The sequence below is a fragment of the Bacillus rossius genome (genome assembly GCF_032445375.1).
Source record: "Bacillus rossius redtenbacheri isolate Brsri chromosome 4 unlocalized genomic scaffold, Brsri_v3 Brsri_v3_scf4_2, whole genome shotgun sequence".
Taxonomy (NCBI): domain Eukaryota; kingdom Metazoa; phylum Arthropoda; class Insecta; order Phasmatodea; family Bacillidae; genus Bacillus; species Bacillus rossius.
This window is the reverse complement of record NW_026962011.1, coordinates 2,790,060-2,813,816: the sequence shown is the minus strand read 5'-3', so window position 1 is coordinate 2,813,816 and position 23,757 is coordinate 2,790,060. Positions and strand designations below refer to the sequence as shown.

At 36.9% G+C, this 23,757-nt stretch overlaps 1 protein-coding gene across 1 annotated transcript in view; it reads left to right on the top strand.

Moving 5' to 3' along the window:
- The window catches only part of LOC134542121 (protein yippee-like 2), a 401,716-nt gene that overhangs the window by 136,516 nt on the left and 241,443 nt on the right, over positions 1–23,757 (top strand). The gene's annotated exons all lie outside the window — the stretch shown is intronic.

Here is a 23,757-nt window from a genome sequence, read left to right as displayed (position 1 = left end):
GCCCACATGCTACGCATCATGTTATAAGTGGCCCATTTTTTTTTTGTGTACTCATGAATATATATTTACTTACCCTGCCTAATTTTTTTATTAGCTCTCCAATGTAGTAAAATCATTTTAACCGATTACACAGCTGCAGGCCTAAATCAGGTTCGTGTTGAACTTGAACTTGAATTACGTGGCCAGCACTTTCATTGAACTTGTTCAAGGTTGCTTTAATTTAAATTTAGTGTACGTGCATATTACAAAGTTCTATCATTTCACATGATACTACCAAACATGTATGAAATGGGGAGGGTACCCGAGGGCAGGTATTGTACACCGAATGCAGATTTCTGTCTGGGAGCCCGGACGCAACTACGTGCCTTGAAGGATGATATTAAATTAGGCCGTACAGCGGAGAGTTGACGGAAACAGAAGATTCTCTAGAAAACTAGCCCGCCAACGGCAACGTCCACCACGGTTCCCACTTGCGAAAAATCGGGGGCTGACTCCACCGGAGATCGAACGTGAATCGCCTTTGTGGGTGTCAAGTGGTCTGACCACACTGACACTACTATCACCACTCACAAAATACTATTACGATGCTATGTATGAATGCAAAGTAAGATTATATTTATTTTAACTACAAAGCTATGTACAAAATGGCAATGCCCACAACTACATCTATAAACTAATCGCAAACTTTTTTTTTAAATTATTGTTCACTGTTAGCATGCCTGCATATTAATTTCAGGACCGGAGGTTCGAATATTGGCACTGCTTTGAAAGTTTGAAACAGAAACAAATGGTAAGCACAACAAATAGAAAAGTAATTCAAATAGAGGCAAATATGTTGCGGGCATAGTATAGCATTGTTAAAGTTACCAAGTTCGTTTGCAAACTTAACAGAATCAGATGGTAGGCACAACAAGTAGGAGAGTATTTTAAAATGAAGCAAACGTGTTGCGGGCATTATATAGTACTGTTAAGGTTACCCAGTTTGATTGTAAACTTTTAACAGAATCAGATGGTAGTCACAACAAGTAGGATAGTATTTTAAACCGAAGCAAGCTTGTTGCGGGTACGATATAGCACTGTTAAGGTTACCCAGCTAGTTTACAAACTTTTAACAAAATCAGATAGTTTCTAGAACCAAGTTATTGTAACTGTAACGGAAAGTGATTGGTGCTGCTTGCGAAACAGTTTGTTGGCTCAGCAGTAACATGTTTAGTAATTTTTACAATACTTCGAGACAGTATTTTTAATCATTTATACATTTGTAACAACAAAACTGTCTGTTCTGTCTACAGAGAATATAGTTCCTCCAACAGAAAACGCGTTACAAGATTTGGATTGTTCTTCAAACGATAGTTATTGTAATGAAGTAGGAAACAATCTGTTAATATTACTAAAGTCTTGTTGCAGGTACCATTTAAACGGATTACAGAACAGTTTTGTTGATATCTCAGTGACTATTTTTCTCAGTGGATATTTACAGACATTTTTACTGTGAGACAGTTTAGTGAAAAAAAACTTTCGGGTTCTATTTTATGTTTTTTCTCTCCTAACGGATTTTTAAATTATCTACGTCTCATTTGCACCATAATAGTAGACATTTGTTTCAAGTATGCAGTTTCAATTGTATAATAGATGGTCTAGCCATTTAGACAAAATAATATAAATGCATATGAAGGAGAGCAAGTGTATAATACAAAAGTAAGTTCAATTCGCAGCTTTCGCTTCCTATTTTCAGAGACTAGGGATCAGTGACATCGTCGTACAGGTAAAGCGAACCATACGCTACTGAAGTCTTCTGCACGAGGTATTCCAGTGCACAGCAATTTCGGAGCTAAACAACTCGTTCCTATGCAGTTGCTATGGTAAAATAGTACTGTGCTTCGTTGAAAGACGTTTTCGTAGACTTTTTTCATTTACCTTTATCGCAAAAATTTTTTTTGTTAAATGATAACTTTATTAGAAGAAGGCTATACGTAAAATTACTCAAAAATATCGTGGGTATTTGCTGTTTTGGGTAACGCATAAACATCTCCACTTTGCTTATATTACGAATTGACCACAGTTAAGGAAGATGGTTTTGTGAATATTATATTTTATATTTCTAAGATCGTAGTAGCATCTGTCTCTTACCTTCCCCCCGCAAATAACAAGGAAAAAATTATAATCACAGAAAGGTAGGTTATGAGCCTCATTACTGCTGTCAATCAATGCATTTCGTACAACAGTGTGCACACAGCAGACGTGAATTATTAACAACTATAAAGTCAAAGTATTATAAATTACATTTTACAGCTACCGTTCATTACTTCAATGGCTGTTATTGTTATAATGTTTGAAGTGCCGAACAGCATTAAAGTTTACAAGAAACGATTTTATTACTAGAAAATTAATTTTAATTTATAAAGTTTGATTAGCTATGCAGATATGAACGCAATGAGAAAACTTACAATGTAATATGTTATTAGGCCTTATGACGATACATTTCGCGAAAAGTCGCATTGTCATATTCCATCCAGCATTTTCCCCCAGATTCGACTCGAAGGTTACATTTGTAGGGTCATCACATTCAGCTTGTAAAGTTTCATGAACAGTAAAGTTGTAAACGTAATTTTACCGAAACATTTATAACATAATGGCTATGGTAGACATGATTACAATATATTTCGTGAAGCCCCATATTAAAATGTAATTCACAATTTCCCTTAGATTGGACCTTAAATATTCCTGGGAAATACCTTGCCCTATACAAACATATAATTGGTTTCTATCGGCTCAGGAGACAAAAAAATTGTATTGTAATACTATATATTAGGATAGTCAATTGTGTGGTGATTACCTAGTATTTTCTTTGAGCTATTTTCTCAAAACGAGAGCTACGTATAAGCACACTGACATAATTGTTGTTCAAAGTTTCTCTTCGGCAGTTACAAACAACAATTGTCTGTATGCAAGTTTGTTTTCCACGATAATAATAATAATTTGTTTTTAAGGGAGCCGCTTGCAATGAAGACAAATACTCATTGCAACGTAATTGAAAACACGTTTTGTTCGACAGAACTATTTCACGTGCCTACATTTTGTTTACCTACAAAAAGAAAACGCACTCAAGACGAGGGCAGAATGTAACTTTTAAGACGACACGCATGCTAGAAATATCATTTTGGAGCGCTGCAACATAGTCAAACAGGGCTTCTTCACACTGAAGTATATTTCATAAATACCAACCGGGCACAAGCAAAACTTAGATTGAAGTATGCGTTAAATTTTGCTACAAATTTTTCACCAATAACATTTTACGTTAACGACTGAATGTCCCATTACAAAATGTGTCGGTCATTCCGCATACACGCCAGTTGGGAGCATTGATAACACTCAAAAGTGCTAGTGCACTCGGTACTCATAGCCGGATCAACCTTATCGCCCCATCTATTGCGAGCCTCGGAGCCCCAGCCAGGCGGCTGCCTTTAAAGTGAACAGTATATAGGTCTAGTGGACGTTTAGTAATTTTAAATTCATGTTGCCCTTGCTTTCAGTAGCCGTACTTTTTCCATCCATCTATAATAAAATATATAAATGAAAACGTGAAAAAAAAAAAATCAAACACAATGTTTAATTGAGTAGGTTTAAGAAAACTATATTTAACTCATATTTCCATATTGAGGTTCATTAGTCAGGTAGTTGATAGCTTACATTTTCTATAGTTGATAGACGAGATAGAAATAATAATATGCAATTTCGGTAAACATTAATGCACAATGTGCATCAATAACAACTTGTCATGCGATTGGTATGCAAAGCGAAACATTGTGCACGTTTCCCTAGGAATATTATAATTTCAGCGAAGCATTAAAAAGTAACTTAACCTTGTTTCTTCCAACTAAATATGGCGTACAAAAACCAAATGCAACAAATATCTGGTCCCATTACCATTAAGAAGGTTTTGTTTACATCCAGTACTGTGGATGCTAGGCCACTCAAACGGATATAACATCAGCTTCAGCATCGTTTTTTACATGCTTTATATTAGCTTCACCTGTATGTTTGTCTGTCCGTCTGTAACTCTGTCTGTCCGTCTGTAACTCTTTCGACTAAGAGTGAGTGACTCATCACAACAAAATGTCCCACCCATTTCATAACGTTCGTTAGCCGAGCGGTCTAAGGCGCGCGACTTCTGTGACGTCAGCTTTCGGATTCAAAGATCGTGGTTTCTACTCCCGGCCACGCCGAAAAAAAATGTTTTTTTTCCCGGTAAATTCTAATATTATATCCATACATCTAACTGCAAATGATTCGTAGAGACTTTACCATTTCTTTGTGACGTTGCAACTCCAAATAGTTATCTCAGATGGTAATAGGTAGTGTCGGTAACTCATTTCCCTATGATAATTATACATAAATATAGTTTAAAAAACTAAAAAAATATGCTTTTAAAGAATATCAAACTAAAAAGTTAAAAATAAATATAGTTTAAAAAACTAAAAAACATGCTTTTAAAGAATATCAAACTAAAAAGTTAAAAATAAATATAGTTAAAAAAACTAAAGAAACATGCTTTTAAAGATTATCAAACTAAAAAGTAAAAAATAATTTTAAAATTAAATTTATGACAATAGTATATAAGCAATACTAGTATAAACGAGAAAAAAGCATGGGGCGCTTAATATTTAAAAAATATGGCACAAAGCGCCTCAAGCTTTTTTCTCATTTATACTAGTATTGCTTATATACTATTGTCATAAATTTAATTTTAAAATAATTTTTTAGTTTTTAGTTTGATAATCTTTAAAAGCATGTTTCTTTAGTTTTTTTAACTATATTTATTGTTAACTTTTTAGTTTGATATTCTTTAAAAGCATGTTTTTTAGTTTTTTAAACTATATTTTCCTTTGCTGGTCTCTCCCTTCCCCACAGTTAATCATATTTAAGTTTCCCGCACCCCTTCTCAAAACTAGTGGTACACGAGCTATTGCCTGTCTGTAGCATGAAACAGGCTGGGGAAATTCCAGTGTCACTAATGTGTTCCTAAATGCCTTATCCTTTCCGGTCCAAATCACCTGCTAATCCCCCCCCCCCCCCAGGGAACTTATACTGTCGTCTTCCTACCTGAAATTTTCAGATGAGTGAGACAACACGGCACCACTAGAGTGGCGGGTTGCATTTGATATATTTGGAATTTCAGGGGATACATTACTTCCGTTGGAGCTTACGATTTTGTTACAGTAAGAGTCACATATTTTATTTTAGATGAATGTATATTCAGATAGGTATTTCGTAATATTGTATTATTATATGTTTTATACAAATTTTTTTGGTTCCAGAAAAAAGTGAAAATTTCTCATATTCTGGCTCAAGCACACGAATAACTTATTATTTTTAAAAATTTTAAAATATATCTCTCAATAGTATGCATAATGAACTTGTAAACTACCAAGAATGACTAAATTACATCGATCGGCTACTGAAATAATACCTACAAGAAATGTCATATATTTCAACTTTGAGTGCCTGTTATGAGAAAACTATAAGTTTTAGTGAAAATCGGTTTTGCAGAGAAACTTGTACGTATGAGGCCAATATAAAGACAAAATAATATGATATAAATGAATTTGGGCCTAACACCCTTAATAATCCTGACAACTAACCATTCGGAAAAGTATCCGCTGAGTCCGTGCAGTTGACTCATTTACTCGTCACTATATGGCAGATGTACATCTTAGCTGTATGCGAGTAGATGCGGATGCAGATGACGTCCTCGCCAATACCATATTTCCCCCCTGACACGAACAAGCGCCACACAACATTACATATTTCTCAATCTCGCTGGTAAAAATTCTCCAATGTGAGTGTTGCTGGAGACGGGCAGTGATTGTATCATAATTAAAACACATCCGCATTGACTGGCTGCGACGCCTGACGTAATGGCTAGCAGTCGTAATCAAGTGAACTGTATTAAGGCGGGTGGCCTGTGCGTTGGCTGAAAGCGTGTCCCAGATATCCTGGTTACCGCGGTCAGCTATTTAAACTTGAGATATTCTCACTATATTTGCGAACACAGTGCGTAGCTCTGTACCTAGGAAGCCCGGATAATGTGATGGCTTGTCTGGTATCGTATGAAATATGCAAAAAGTGCTCTTTTTTTTAAATATAAAAGTAAACCAATAATAAATTATATCAAATAAAGTGTATGACCTATAGTAATTTGTTAATTTGTTTAGCTCGCCGAATGTACTACTTCTTATACTCTAGAATATAGTTAAGGAAGGGATTTTGATCGTATTGAGCAGAACATACTTATAGTTTGTATTGCGATATATATTTTATGAATTACTTACAAATTATTTCAACAAATAAAGAAAAACATACAAATAATTACATTTTCCGAATATTCTTGTCCGCTTGAGTGTATTTGTTTCTGTTTTAATACCTCAGCAGTATAGAAAATGCATAGTTCGATATATATAGACTATATATTTGTATATATATATTTAATTAAAGGAAACAATAACCACAAAATAAGATTGTCGAATGAATATTGATCTCAAGTGATTTCACATAACATATTGTTCGTCTGGATCTGAAAAGCAGCCCATTAATATTACCTTTCCAAGTGGTTGATATAATTAGATGAAATCGGAAATCAGCGTACACTAAAAATGCCAATAAATCTAGGCTTTTTTAGATGATTTCAACCAAATACTACTCGTATCACCAGAAATTCCCAAATGTTGTGACACTATAGTTACTTATTGCTGTCATGTGATTATTTCATACATGGACATAGTAAAAAAACAAACCCTTACTTTATTTAAATTACTTTAAACTTTCACTCGGCTGATGCCAAGTTATCATTACATACGCCGGTCAGATACACATTGAAACTATCATCATTTAAAACACACACCGTGTTTGAATTATTATTTTTGTAGACTAGTACATTCATATTTAGAAGCGTTCAATTGGGAAGTCACAGGCCTATATCGTCATTTGTTCAGCGATGGTTGCGATGTGGTCATTAACTTAATTCTGAAATACACAAAAAATCGTACAGCATTTTTGCCGTACACGCCACCGTTTTCGAAAAAATTAATGCATTTTGTTCGCGTCGTGAATTGTCCATACTTTTGTAATTTAAATTATAGAAACAAGCTTTTTCGGTGTTTTAATATTCACATATTGTTTTAAAATATATTTTCATTTTAAATTAAAAATTTAACTATTATAAGTTTTTATTAATTTTTTTAAATGTTTTTGTAGGTTTTGCGTGCTTTCCGGCATTCTGGAGCGTTCAATACTCCACAGCTTTGGTTCAAATAATGGAGATTTTGTGCTCCACAAGTCGTTAAAAATCGTTGCACTTGCCAACATCCATCGCAAAGCAGACATGAAAAAGGTTATGTAGGGTGATGTTCTGATTACAAACTAGCTGCAAAGTTATCTTTTTAATTAAGTTTTCATGAACAAACTGTTCTAAAAATGTGAAATGTGAAATTTAAAAATGGGCTATGTCTATAGAAATAATAACTGAACAATTACAATCGGCTTATGCATTTAACAACATATGCATAATAAACAAACTTGACGAAGAACGGTTTATACAGTAAGTATTGCTTATTTGTTTATGAATACTTGAGAAATAAGTACTTATGTCTTATAGTGACTATGAAATCACAATAAGTTGTACTTCAACAAGTATTACTTCATGAAGTATTACTTTAAAGCATTCGAATAAGTAATACTTATTTATTGTACTGTGAAATGAAAACAACGCAGTTCACTATGAATTTCGCCCTAACTGTCCTAGGCGCGAATCCCGGTTATTGAAATGCGTTGCAATCGGACATTGCAGTTCTTTCTTGAATCAGGTAAACAAAATTGCTTCCTCCCGCCACCCTCTCGTTTCTCGGAAAATCCACAGCTATGGCAAGCGTTAACCTTTCTTTCCCTTCCTTTGTTAACATTCCTCAGAGAGCGAAGCCAAGATTAGCCTTGACTTCTTTCTATCCATCCCCTGGCATCATTTCGCATTATTTGATGGCAAGAGTGCTATTTCCTTATTTCGTGCTCTCGCATTCTGAATTGGGACAATGCGATATCTAAGCAATGTTAGTATGTATTTAAAACACATGATACGCGCAAAAAATGTATGCACAAATTAAAATAAATTACAACTGCAATGCTTTGTTGCATTGAAATATTGTGATGTCTCAGCACCATTTTTAACATATCCACCGTTTGCAATAACCACGTTCTACAAATATAAACAATATAGCGGATGGCAGAGAGTACGAGAGAGTGCAGCAAGTATATAGCATCGCTTTCTCTGGTACTCTCGCTCTTTCGCACTCTCTCAGCGCATTATCGAGACGGCCAGAGTGCTCTGTACGATGAATAAATGTCGTAGAAACCTGAGCACGACATAGCACTCTAAACCAATTGAGACACGACCTGACACACGCCCTAATATATGCAATTTGCTTGCTCACTAAATAATTGACAAAATATCCGGTCATTATCAAGTTGTTATATAGTCATTAATATAATATTGTTTATCGTACTGCCAAGCAATGTTATATTTATATGCACTTTTCATATTATCACATTTAGAAAACGCAGATTTTTTTTACATGTATAACCCCCAGTCTTTTCGTTCTTACAGCTGCAGCTTTTTGTGAAAAAAAAAAATTGTTAACATGTTTACCACGTGATTTCTCATACTATGCAGCCCTGCCATATTCAGTAATTTATTTGGTTTGTTGTTAGTTAACAAATTTCGGTTCAACGTAGCTGGAAGAATGTTAGCTCTACTATGTAAATAGCTAATACTGGCCGTGCATGCTACCCTTGATAGCAACCCAGAGGTATGCGAGTCAGGTACCGGCCTAGCGTGGTAGATAACCTGCAGAAAACGAAGAAACGTAATACATCAACGTATCAATTTATTTACAGTAGCCTATGTGACGAGAGGCCGCGGTTGGTTACAGGATACTGCGCTCATCTTCTGGCACGTTTTGTTGTTGACTGCCTTACATTAACGTTTTCTATATATCAATGATCAACGAATACTACACTAAAATAGTCTTGATTTTGCTTTGTTTAGCTGTTATCACCATCAAACAACTGTACTCCATCCCATACTTTTACGTTTCCGAAATCTTGTAGAATTATATAGGCTGTAATATATATTAATCTTGTAGAAATTATATATATACATAAATAAAATTAATCCTTTACAGACAAATGCGTACTAAGATATGCTGTAAACGTAAAAAAATACTACACTCATTGTCAGTGGCCTGCGCGTAGACGTGCGAGGCACTCAGTACGGATGTATAGCGTTTGTGCGCCTGAAGGTCTCGAATATGCTAAATAATTCTAGCCGGTTGCTTTCAAAACAGTAAGAAAATACTTATGTTACTCCCCTACCACTTCGTTTTCTCCATAAATAATGTTTAGTAGTACATTCTTGACCTGTTAGTGAAACGGTTTTCGGTTTTATATTTGTGTGATTTTACCAACGTCTGTGTCATTTCGACGGCGCGACTTTAACAACATCTTAAATTTTTATTATAATTTTTAAAATTTATGTTTCTTTTAATAAGCAATTATACATTAAATGTTGGCACATTGCATTTGCTTTCATCTATCAATAACGGTATCTTCTATTTTTACATAAATACTGCCAACAGTATACACATAAAGCCACCACCTACCGTGCTTTTATGAACACGATGGCATGGCACTTGCCATCAGAATTATAAATAATCAGACAGTTTTGTAGGAGCAGAAAATTTATAGTGTGTTAACTTGGTTTGACAAGCAATAACGATGTCACAAATCTATGCTTGTACTGTACAAATGAAACGATATTCTATACTTCAAAAAGCTTAAAAAAATTGCAATAACTCTGACTTAATTTGCAGTTCAACAGAATTCTGTCAAAAAATCGTTTTATATTCACTATGATAGTAATAATGGGAGCAGAGATAAACATAACAGTTACAATGATATAATTGCACACAAACCATGTTCTAATGAGAAAAACAATATTTATTGATTTCGTTTAATATATTGATTTATTTTGCTGTTTGCTACAAAACACGTGGACAGTAAGTTACATGAACGACAAAAGAGTTACCATGAATTCAATCGTATCCTGTATCTTAGCAACAATTACTCACTTTTTTAAATTGATACCTTCTGAATAACGATTTTTTTTCTCTCGTGATGTATTTCAAGGCCATCTTTTTATTTACTTCGTATTTATATGCAAAGTGATGTGGTAAATTATCCAGTTCCTAGACAGTATCATTATATATACACGCAGAATAAAAATTTAAATAGTCACATAATTTGCCTTGGGCTTTAAAAAAAAAACTAAAGGTTTACTGGGAATTCCCCCGGCCAAGCTGTTAGGTAGAATTTCTGCTGTATTGACTAGCTGTCAAAGGGAGGAATGGCCGGGGACCCAGACGTTATTCCCGACTTTTACTGGCTTTAAGCATGGCAACATGGTAGGTCGCGAAATAAGTTTTAGATCTCATCGCACCCTTGACATTGCCAACACGCCCCAGCGGATTTTTCCGAAGATGGCAGGTACCTAACGCCGTTAATGTTTCAAAAATGCCGAAAAACTAATAGCGTCACATACACATGCCATCACAAATAGGAAATAACCAGTATCCATCATACATTATTAATGGCAGGGATTCGGGAAGTTGCAAATCATTCGAAATACTAATCCCGGACTTCACAGCTCTATAACTGGCGTAATTGGTGCCATAACAAAATTTTAGTATGGTACACAAAGCATAGAGGTAATATACATGTGGATGATATCAAGACAACTTTTTATCAAAATGTTAACATAGTTGTGTCGTAGTAAAAAATATTTAACATAAAAAAAATTACTTAAATAGGATAATAATGAAAATCGAGAAATTTGAAAATTTTACATGTTGCATTACGTTCATAAAAATAAATATTTCAGAGCGTACGATCTAAGTCATTGTTTCGTTTAAGTAATGCTATTTATAGCGATATAAATACAACATATTTTTACAATAAAAACCCCAATATAAAGTGTCAAAAAATCCGCAATTATACAAATGAAAACTTACTCCAAAAACTGAGAAACAGATTTGTGATATGTAAGCGATTAATCAGTGCTTACAATAAGTAGTTTATATTAAATGCATTTGCAGGCAACACATTCTTTGTTCTACTGTTCATTTTTGATGTTCTTCATTAAGAGATTCTGTTAAGAGAAGGAAAACAAAGAAATTTCACTTCTATGCGGTCCATCGTTTGCCATATTAAAAAGGAACACAGTCTGTCGCCCAAGGTACTCACTTGCTATCATGTCGGAATTTTATATGTAGGCTACGATAAGTATAATAGTAATGCCTAAAAGATAACAGTACGACAAATAATATTGTTTTAAAAATTTAGTGTACAGTCGTACTAAAATAGAACTATGGCCAATACCATAAAAACTCGTCCACGTACCAAAGTTTTCGTACAGTATATACGCTGTCATGCTCTTTACTTTGTTACCGAATTTGTGATAAACTTTAATATTTGTTAGTGTGTTACGATTATGTTTATAATTCCTTTATAATAAAATTTAATATTTACACGTTCTTTTATTGAGTCACCCCTATATTATGTATGTGTAAAAACGTGGAAAAATTTCACAAATAAATTGTGCAAAGCTTGTGTTCACAGTTCGATATTGACTGCTTCCAACGTTATTATTTTAGGTTTAAGAAAATAAAGCTGCTAAATACAAATGTTTAGTGATTTTTATATATGGTATATTATACTGAAGTGTCTCCTGTCATTTTTCTTCGGCTCGAATTTAATCCTATTTCATGCATGCAAACATATGAGCACATGCTGCTTATCATCATTCTGTGGGTTCCCCAATCCCTTACCAGATGTCAGACATTTTGCTTTGCATCTCGAGAGTTAGGTTTCGAGAATAGTTCCAACACTGCTTCCTAGATAGCACTACAATCACTGAGCGATTGTAATAAAAAATAACGGTTTTACAGCAGTCTGATACTTAAAACATAAGACTTAAACATTTTAGGCTGAACAACTTTAGGCTGAGTGACTTTAGGCTGAGTGACTTTAGGCTGAGTGACTTTAGGCTGAACGACTTTAGGCTGAGTGACTTTAGGCTGAGCGACTTTATGCTGAATAATTTTAGGCTCTACGACTTTAGGCTGAATGATTTTAGGCTAAGTGACTTTAGGCTGAACGATTTTAGGCTGTGTGACTTTAGGCTGAATGACTTTAGGCTGAATGACTTTAGGCTGAGTGATTTTAGGCTTAATGACTTTAGGCTGTGTGACTTTAGGCTGAATAGTGTTTCAGAGAGGGTATTAGGCTGAACGATTTTAGGCTAAGTGGTGTCAGTCCGCCCCGAGTGGGTATGTGACCCGCCAGGCAGGATTACCTCAATCGGAAATTAGAACTACGTGTAGTTCTCTTTGCACTTTAAATACGAAGCTGTGATAACCACTTAAATTTTATTGGCACAAAACTGCTCCATTATAAATCGGTTTGATGCAGTTAAAATATCCCCCTTTTTTTTTCTTCAAAAATTCTACTAACCAAGCTGTTAGAAAAGGTATTTTTGTCCTAGGCACCCGAGAAACCCCAGTACCAATACTCTGATTTGACTACAACACAAACTAAACTTAAAAGAGCGTACATAAACATTACAACAAACGTAAGCTCCAAACAAAAATAAATCTTTCTTTCAGTAATAAAACAAATGGCTAAACTCAGCTAGCGTGCCCCGGCTTATAGAGTAACAGTCACCTTCAGGCATGCGCAAGCATTTTTTAGTTTCTCCTAATATTCTGCTATATTTATACTTACTTCGTTACATAAAATTAACTGTGGAAAAGTATTCATGTGAAATGTCCGTACATTTAAAGGAAGTACATTCTTACTATAATCGAAATTTTCGTACACTTTTGTAGAAGTTACATGAAGAATGTACAGAAAAATTCATTTCAATGTAATGTGAAATAACGAATAAAAATTAAATTTTTAACCAACATGTAGGTATGTCATTTATAGCTTAATAGTTTTTGGTTCATTCACAGAATTTTTCGCAGAAATATTGCTTTTTGATGCACCCATTTCCAGTGCCTGGTAAGATCCATCACGCATATTATTACACCGGTGAGAGATTGTTGTCTTTAGAAGAAAATACATAAAAAAAAATTTAAAAGTTCAACTTTTAATGTTTATAAATTTTTGTAGATTTTACATTCACAGAAAATAAATATAACTGTGTTTCCCTTTACAGATTTGAAAATACTACACAGTTTTTAAACTTCAGGACTTAAATTACTGAAATTCATAAGCATGCGAATTTTTTTGCAATACTCAGTATTTCCGCCCCCCCCCCCCCTTCCCCCAAAAAAATAGCTATCATTTTAATCAAGTTTGCATTTATTTTACTGTGTGCTGTTTTACAGTTAATTTTTTTTTTGCAAAAATAACTTTTTTTTAACGTATTGAAAATTCAAAAATAAAAATAATTCACCACCGAGTTTTAAGCTATCGAAGTACACCAATAGCTTTACCGCTTGCCTTTAGTTTTAAAATGTGATGTCATATTGTGTGATATAAAATCATACTTTACAAGATTTGTGAATGTTACGTTATATTTGTAAAGGCAATAAAACAGATTTTGTCAGTCAGCACTAGTGCGTCGTGATGCAGGACCTTGTACCATGATAGATAACGCTCGTTGGGTAAAGTCGAGGTTTCGTAAAGTGCACTGATGACATGTTTCAGTTTTACGCGTAGGTACTTAGGTAACAGTTAACGTTGTTTGCAGATATTTCTATTTCTGGCTAATCTTTTGGGATCTCCGATCGCTACAGTATATAAAGCATGTGTAATACAGGAAACCTCTGTGTAAAAGAGGCCTGTACATTTTAGTTTGATGAAGTCAACAAATTTTTATTCAACTCTGAATTTTCACTACGAAAATATTGTAAATAATTCATGGCTAGAAATTTTACCGCCATTTTAAGAAAAGTTCGTTGTGGTGGGCGCAATATGTCGTTTCTGCTTAATTTTATAGTATTCTGATAAATGCGCTCAGCAACTTTGAGATCACCGTAGTGGGTCACGATGTAAAAAGCCCTATGCTTGTAAAAACACTCATTAACTATGAGATTATAACTTTTACGAGGAGGGGGACGCTGAATGGAAGAACATTAAGCTATATGTTCTCCTCCACATGTATTATCGTAGCAGTGAAATTTAAAGTAGCTATAATATTGAAAATCTTTAAAGTTTTATTTGCGTACTATTTTTTTTTGAACGGCTGTTGTTGATGGTACATTTCAATTGTTTGTGATCATTACCCAATATATCACTCTAGTGAATATCTGTTGAAAATATTTGAGCCACAACAACAAATGCAAGGGAGTAATCGTGTTTTAATGTGCAGAATTATCTTATAAACTGTAATATTGACTAGCAAATGAAATAGCCAATTGTGGCATGTGTGAGACAGAACAATAAGGTTACAGTTTGGTAACTAACGTACCTGGATTGTTTAAGCCTGTTTACAGCGTGTTTATCAGTCCCAGTGCGGTAAGCTAATGTTACGTATCGACCTATCGAGCTGGCGCAATCCTAGCCAGCTCCGACGTCGACAGCCGACCTTCGCAAACTGTTGAAAATTTTCACCTTTAATTTACGAAAAACGCTGGTTACAAATTATCCAGGGATTTGGAATTTTACGGTTTTCTTCGTAGATTTACGGACACTTGAGTACACTTAACTGTGAACGTGAATCCAAGAGAATATTATTGGTGTATTAACTAAACAAAAAAAAAGTAAGAACACAGTTATTTTGTCTATGTGTGTATACCTTTGTTTATAACTCGGAAGTCGAAATACGGCGTAGTTTCTACGAAGATTCATTTATTTGAAATTACGAATTATTTGAGATGAATTCTTTTAAAAGGCAGTAAATTTACAGTGATTTCTAACAGTGCAGGTGTAGCTGTCGACGGCAGTCGGGGGTCGTCTACCTGCACCACCACACACTGGGTGAGAAAAAATGTCTGTCCCTCGCAATCGTGTGAGCGGCATCGTTCACCCGCGTGTCGGGCGAGTGTGTTCGTCGCTCGCTGTTGGACGGCTGGACGCCGGCAGGCCGCAGCTGTGCGGCTCGCCGCGGTCCGGGACCCGGCGGAGTGTGGCTGGGGGCGGGGGCGGGGGGGCCCTTCGAGACGTGCGCCAAGTCACGCGCGGCGCGCACTCGGCTGTCTGAGGTCGACGGCGCGCTGCCCGTCTTCCCGGCACTGCCTCGTCTTGTCACGAGCCGTCCTATCGCCCAATCATTGCTGAACGTGTTTTTTTGTGGATATAACTAAAGAAAATTACATTTACTGTAGTGTAAATTATCCATACATGTTTTACATGTCATGTTAGGAAAAAAAATTACACGACGAAAAAAACAGAAAAAAATTCAATCATCTGCAAGGGAGTTATTTCTTTGGCGTTAATCTAAAAATACTAAATTTAAATAAATTTAAACACTGCATGTCTGATTAATAATTAATGATCGCTTATTTAAGTATTTCTTGATGTAATATTAAGAGTTAATACATTTTCTAGTTCTACCCTTCTTCCTTTACCGTGGTATGCTAGCATGCTAACCATCAAGACTACGATAGCTTGATAATATTTTAAGAAAGTATAGCTCGTTTACGTCTTACAACAATTTGAGTGACTTAAATTTGCGGGGATGACTTTCTTACACGTTGGTTACAGTAAATTCTTGCTCACGTTTAGGAACGTTATCGTATAATGCCATAATTTTTATTTTTATGTAAATTAAATTTCAATACTTTATTTGCAGTGTACATGCCTACGCCAGAAGCGAGTAAAGGGCTCAATACACTCTCAGTTGATCTGTGAGTTTACCTAAATCCTGATCTGAGGGATAAACAGCACGATAAACTGAACTGAATGTTTTGCAGCCCCAGCTCAGTTTTGCGTCCACCTAAATCCTGATCTGAGGGATAAACAGCACGATAAACTGAACTGAGTGTTTGCAGCCCCAGCTCAGTTTTGCGTCCAGTTTCTCTCCCGTTTTGCCTTCAGTTGTGTCAGTTCTCCGCATTGTTGTTGGTGTCGTGTAAAGTGTCTGACGTGAAATACAAAAGAAAACTAGCATTTTTGCCTTGTAACTTTCCTACTGGAGCATCGTACGCGGCAGCTTTATTGAACTTATTGATGACTGTAGTTTGCAATCCCCAAATGCCACATCTCAGAGAGGGGTCAGTACTTTTTTTTTAATGAAAGGATTCTCTTTCCCTTTTCGATGCGGCCATCGCGAGTTCAACGCAACTGACAGCACTGAACGGTCACCTGAGCGACCTGTCAGCTGACCGGAGGCAACTGAGATCACGGGGTTCAGACCAGATACCGTAGGTGTTTCGTAGGACGGAACTGCGCAGTTGCCTCAGTTGCCTCGTTCAAACATGACAGATAAACCTAGCGTGTATCGAGCCCTTGAGAGGTTCCTGAACGTTAAAACCAAAAATATATAAATTTAAATATATATAATTTCTCTAGGTAGGAATGTTTTTACCAAATACAACACATCCCCTTTAATTTTGTCCTCGCGTTAAACCAATGTACACACAAATGGTGATATCAATTACGTAAAACGTTCACTTCTGTTAGGACTGCGACGAACCTTTTTACCAGTTCTTTCAGATACGGTTGTCGCAGACGGGACAGCGCGGAAGATTCTGTGCGCCGCCGCGGGCGGTCGGCTCAGCTCGTCTCGTCGGAGTCGATGCAGGTCGCGAGGGAGTTCGAAACGCCGATTGCGCCGCGCGTGGCGATTCGTCACAGCCGATGTGCACACTTACCCGAGGGACCGCGTTGAATAATGCACGTGGGTGGCAACCAGACCGCGGCCAGACAGCCGCGCGCGAGGCTGGTGTTGGCGCCCGTCTGCGCGGGCTTGTGGACGCTACAGGGCTGGTTCCAAGTCACACGGGGAATATCTTACTACCGAGTAGTCTTCGCAGAAAGGCTGCCTATTGCAGTCGTTACCATTGTGCGCCTTAAGAAAATGTTCCGTCTGATTCTTCGTTCAAAGTTCCCTAGACCCCCAAAATATCTTCAACTTAAAAGATCACACATGTGCATACAAATTATAGCTCTATAATACATATAACTTTTATGGACACTATAACTGCCGTAATTTTGTACAAATGACTTCCACATGATGTATAAAACGTAGAGATGGAATTTGTCGGTCTAGTTTTTTTAATAAGCAGAATCGGATAAATTAGGATATTTTTTTAAGACTAGGCAATTCCTGTATTAAACAAACGATTACAAATTGTTATCATGTTATCATGTGAACTTGGAACCATGCAATATTGGTAGACTATATTTTCCTTCGACGACAAAATAAAAAGTCTTGTGTAGTATGCAAGTGTGCAGTGAGCAGGCAGTTGTATACCGCACGTGTGCTGTAGTTTTAGTAAAGAGCATGGGTGCCTGGAATATTCGGCTCGAGCTAACCTTCCTTACGCAGGTCCGCGACCCTGCCTCGCGCGCGAATAACCATGCACGCGATGTTGACATCGTAGCAAGTGTTAGGGGCGTAAATGCAATAGGCCGGACGTCCTGACACATTTTTTATTGTGTCGAGAAGTTTTTTCATTCAGTGTAACTAAGGTTCTGATACAACTTGTGTTAAACTGGACCGGAAGGGGATGAGGGGATGAGGGATGTTGGTTAAGGATAGAAAGGGGAGGGAATGGTGAGTGGAGGGCCCTGGGTTTGTGATCTTATTTAGCACTAGTCGCCTACCTATAAGGTTTATTGGGAGTTAGTCATAGTGTCCTTCAATTAAAACACCGACTGTTATTTCCAAGTACCTTCCTATTTATATCTCGTATCTGCATGCTCAGCCCTGTACATAAGTCCAGTCGCTGCAGGCTCTACTCTATCAGAGGTTCGAACCTAATGCCTCGCTTGCCGCTCTGGGTATCGCGTTAGGCGGTGGACACACCAAGGCGAGCGCGGGCGCGAACAACGCACAACAACGCACAACAACACACACTGCCGAGCGAGCAGTTCGCGCGGCCACGTGGTCTGCGCGGTCAGGACGCGCGAGCTGCGAGCTGACCGCACATGCTGGGTTTTTCGCGCGGCCAGTGTGCAGTTGTGAGCAGTTTGGACGAAAACATGGATTATGAAATCACCGAACCACTAATAGAACTTGTAAAAGTGAATTAAGTTATGTACAATATGTCTATGGGAGGAAACAAAAACAACAGAGTAACAAACAAGAAATGGGATGAAATAGGAATCATACTAGGAATGCCAGGTAATTATTTAATTATTATAGGTAGTTATAGAAATAATAACAACAAAATTGGTACACATAACTACAAGGTTTTTGCAATTGAACGTACTAAGTGATATAGGAACTTTGTTAGTTATCATTATTAGCATTAAAAAAGGAAACAAATCTGTCGCGAATCTCAAATGCATAATTTGAAGGCCTTCTAGGAAATATGTTCTGATTTTGAAAAGCCCCAAACTCGCCAATTACAGGCTCTAAAATATGTTCTAGACGTCTTTCACCTTGTTCCCGCGACTGCCTCTGTTCGCTTTGGTGAGTACTGGGTTCGATCGCCAGTCGCTCGCGCCCGCGCTCGCGTTCGTGCTCGCCTTGGTGTGTCCACCGCCTTAAGGCTAGTTGAAGCCTTACAGACTCAACTTATTGTTGTTTAAAGCTTTTTTCTTTCTCTTGGTAACCTCGTAATATTCCATTCGACCGACTTCGGCTCTCTCTGCACAATCGTCTCGTGTCCTCACATAACGAAGTCTTCATCTCTGAACTCCTTTCACCGACACAATGCACCGCGGAACAAACGGAAACGCCAGGGCGACGAGTCTCGGCGCGCTTTACGTACGAAGACTTGCTGACTCGACAACTGCACAACGTCGGTGCCTCTCTACAGAGTTGAAACCAAACACGAGAGACGCGACGTAAGCAGAAGTGCGCAACCACGTCGCCAAGGGGTATGAGCGATTGTCGGAAGGCGCTGTAGATCGACCAGACACAAGAGGGAAGCGTGGTTTGCTCGACCAAGTTCACGAACCTTGTGAAAGTAACCTGATCCAAAATCCTTAAAAGCGTATTTTGTTGCAGTCTCCGACCTCGAAGTTGGTCGAACTCTGCCGAAGTAGCTGCGGGGAGCCGAGCTGTTGGATGGTGGATGTTGGCGTGAGCGGCCAGAGGGGTCGCGACTGCTGCGGGGGGGGGGGGGGGGGGGGGGGGGTTGCTCCTAGGCCAACTGATAGCCTGGAGATCCGGAGGGAAGATAGAATATGCGTTTTTATGCCATCACTTAATTAAATTTGCACTTTATTTAATAATAAATTGCTTAAGTTTAATTATGAACATTGCTGCACCTAAAGCGCCGGCAGATTCGAAGGAAAGCAAACAAATTTTTTTTTGTTATTATTTTATCATTTTATTAAATTGTTTTTTTTTTTATAAAACAGTTCATTTTAATTAAAAACCTGGCTAAGCCCAAAGTTTCTAACCGTACTAACTTTCGGTCCCGTACAAGGACGTCGGAACAGGGGGGGCAGCAGGGGCGATTTGCCCCCATGCTGTTATGCATGGGGGGGGGAGAGAGTAGCATTTCGCCCCCCTCCTTTTCCCAGAATAAATGTTTGGTCTTAGTAGTATTTTTCTCAACCAGTAGTTACAAACGTTGCATAGGTGATCACATTGATTAGAAAATCAATTTTATGATTGTCAATATACTGTAAAATTATTGCATATTCCTAGATGGTATTTTATTTAATTTGTACTACATCTACTGTCAGAGTATCAAGCCATTCCATGGCCCAGAACAACAGAGCGGCGATTTGTCGAGAGGTTGAGATTTAGGGATGAGCGTTATTTAACGTAGCTGTTATAATTTAACCGTTATCAAACAATAACAGTTACATTATTGTTCTCATCGTTCATCATAACAGTTACCAAGAACGAATATTGAAAGAACATCAAGCAGCCGAACACACAACCTATCGGATCTGAAAGTAACTGTATGGCTGTAAACACGTTATAATACCACTAACATTTCCTAGGTCGCGTGACACTGCTTGCGCACTGTTAACTAGTACCGTAGCTCAGCTACTTGCTATAACGTCATTCTTGTCCTGAATACTGTATTATGAATAACAGTTTAGCACTTTGTTGACATTTTTGTGTACCAATTTGAATAAGTGAATTAACAGCCTAATAATGTACGAATCAAAACGGCGTAAAACGAGTGAAATTTGGAACTTTCTCACTCCCATTGGGGCCTATATTAAATACATATATTATTAATAAGTAAGATAATGTATATTGTATAATATTTTGTACATATTATTTTTTAAGATAATCTCCATTTTTTAATTAAAATGTGTGTACTTAGTTAAGTTGGCAAGACAATCGGAAATTATCTCTGACGCATTGGGTATCATAAAAAATGTATCCACCATCATACTGGAATCTTCTAAGAGGAAACAAATTTACGAAAACACCGTGCTGTACCAAGCATCCAGTGATGAAAATAGTGTAAACGTAGAGACTGAAAGAAAAGAGTTCAGCAGCTTATTGGCTTTGTGTCCGACAAGATGGGCAGTTCGATGCAAGTCGATGCAGAGATTTTTGGACAACTACAAACGAAAGGAGGAAACAGTTCGCATTTTTGAAGAACCAAGTTCGCTCAGAGATGAGCGAAGGTCAGCAATAAAGGGAGATTCATTTTGTTGATGAAGAAATTTGAAACTGTGTTAGGTATTAAGATAGCACTGGAAATTTTGAGTCCTTGCGAAGAACTTGCAAAATCACTCCAGAATTCAAGTTTTACTGCACCTGGAGCAAAGAGAGCTGCTGAAGTTTTGATTACTACTCTTGAACGTAAGCTCAGTGTGGAGGAGTTCAACATACTTTGGGAATCTACCAAAATGAGTGAACTTGATTTAAATCTTCCTCTTCAACCACGGACCAGGTGGCCACCTAAAAGACTAGAGCATTCTGAATCCCCATCTGCCCCAGCTGAACTCAGTGCAAAATGTAAAATGCGCAAATCTTACTATGAGGTGATTGACTGCCTTACATGCGTCGTCGATTTTTCCAGGAAAGTATAGATATTATGATTCAGCTTGAATCTATTTTGAAAGCAAGATCACCTTCACTAAGTAAAACAGAACTAAAACATAAGCTAAAATTATACGAAGACGATTTTGATTTAGACAAACTGTGCGCTCAGTTGACAATGCTGTCAAGTATTGTCGATGAAAAAGAGAGGTCCGTGACTAGTATTGTGAAAAAACTTAAGACTCAACCAGAAGCTGTAAGGAATCTATTTGATCAGGTCACGCGTTTGTTATCTTTGTTGTTGACGGTTCCCGCATCATCAGCTACAGCGGAGAGATCTTTTAGTGCACTGCGACGTGTGAAAACATATTTACGCTCGGTAATGTCACAAAAGAGATTAACACATTTATTGCTTTTGCACATTCACAATGACAAGACAAGCTGCTTAAAACTTGAAAGCGTAATGAAAAAATTCATTTGTAAAACCGCCGAAAGGAAGTCTGTGTTCGGTTTACCGTAAGACAAATACAAGTTATTTTATTATAAAAGAAATGGAGTACACGTCACAGAGCCTAAAATTTTTCAGCCTAAAATTAGGCTGGATGTATTTTAGGCTGTGTGACTGTAGGCTGAGTGACTATAGGCTATGTTACTTTAGGCTGGATGTATTTTAGGCTGAATGACTTTAGGCTGTACGACTTTAGGCTGAGTGACTTTAGGCTGAACGATTTTAGGCTGTGTGACTGTAGGCTGAGTTATTTTAGGCTGAATGACTTTAGGCTGTACGACTTTAGGCTGAGTGACTTTAGGCTGAGCGACTTTATGCTGAATGACTTTAGGCAGAACGAAATTCTGATCTTGGCTGTTAATGTATGTGAGCGGTTGTATTTTTAGGCTGAACGATTTTAGGCTGAATAAATTTAGGCTGAGTGACGGTTCTGATACGCAATGGCATAAAAGTTTAAGTTTTGTGCGCTTCGCATCTCATGTAGTAACATATTTTATTCCTAGGTGGCAGCACTGATACGATATATCGTAGAGGACGGTAGTGTCAGATTTCACCTGAAGATAGTGCCATCAGCACTACATTTTCGACCTTTTCATTCAGCGGCAATAACAGCTAAAGCCACAGAAATTAAACTTAAATGTATAATGAATTGGCAAGGCGAACACAACAAATATGTTGCAAATACTAAAAATAATAATAGTAGTAATACGTTGAGATTGCCATAGCATTATGAAAATGTAATAATAATATACAAAACATTTCACTTAATTGGTAGAGGTCGATTCTAAATGAATGTGTGCATTAATTACAAAAATAATCTATAACCTATTTTTAATAAATAAAAAAAAAAACATTTTGGCAGGTCAGTTATTTGTAGACTCAGTGCTGTTTTGTGCCAAAAAATTAAAACCATACTGAACGGCTTGAAATTGTGTTAACAGACACATTTAGAATAAATTGTGGACGTTATATCCACCACGCTACCATTTGACACTGGCGTCCTTTTCTTTCTTAATATGTTTTGTATGTGTACCTATAATTCAAAGTTTTGTAATTATTCTATGACATGTTTAACAACAATTTTTCTTGAAGAATTGCACTAATAAGTTTTAGGGTTCGCATTGGTATATTGTAGGAAGATGTAACTTTCTTGCGACGCGATATGTGTGTCATATTACAATAATATTAAATTATTTTGAATAATTGTGAAGTGTGTGCATTTTGCATGGTTTTTTGCAGTTCAAGTTCAACAATGTCAGAAAATTTGTTATCTGTGAGATTTTTTGAGTACACGTCACTGAGCGTCAGCCTAAGAATACAACTTAAGACGGTACAATAATCACTGCAATACGAAATAATTAGCAACTAGACACATTTAATAATAAATTTAATAAGTCTTGTGGCAAGAAAATTCAATAACAATGTTCTTGTCACCATATCACATAATGTGAAAATAAAATAATGAAAGACTTTACGTCCAAGGAATGAACATTGGCTATCATAAACCACACATATAACAGACACAATTACCATTAAAATTGCATAGCTTTGTAGAGCTTTACAATAAATTCTTCACTAGGACTTTTACTTTTGTGAATAGTACCTACTTGAATTATTCCCTAGGTAAATCAGTAAATAGATCAACTGAAATTCATTTCTCGGGACCTCTGGGCTAGTACATTGTAAGATATATTCGATTATACGTCAAGCACGAATTCAAGAATACCAGTAACGTTTGAGCGATGACGTGAATTAAACTCACATATTTTAGTACAAAATACACTTCCGAAAAGTATGGGTCGACAATTTGACTAAACGAATTTTTCATGACTCCCTCGTAGGCTTCTCTTGTGGTGACGCTTGACATCGTGCACTAAAGAAACTATTTAAAACTGAATTTTAAACCAATTAACACTGTATTTTTACCTCAAACTGTAGAAAACTTGTTTACTGCCAAAACTATGCTGATAATAGAAGATTAAGGGCCGAATTTATTAACGACATTCGAATTACTGCCGGCAAGCCGCCGGCTGTCACCCACCCAGCGGCTTACTGGCGGCAATCCACC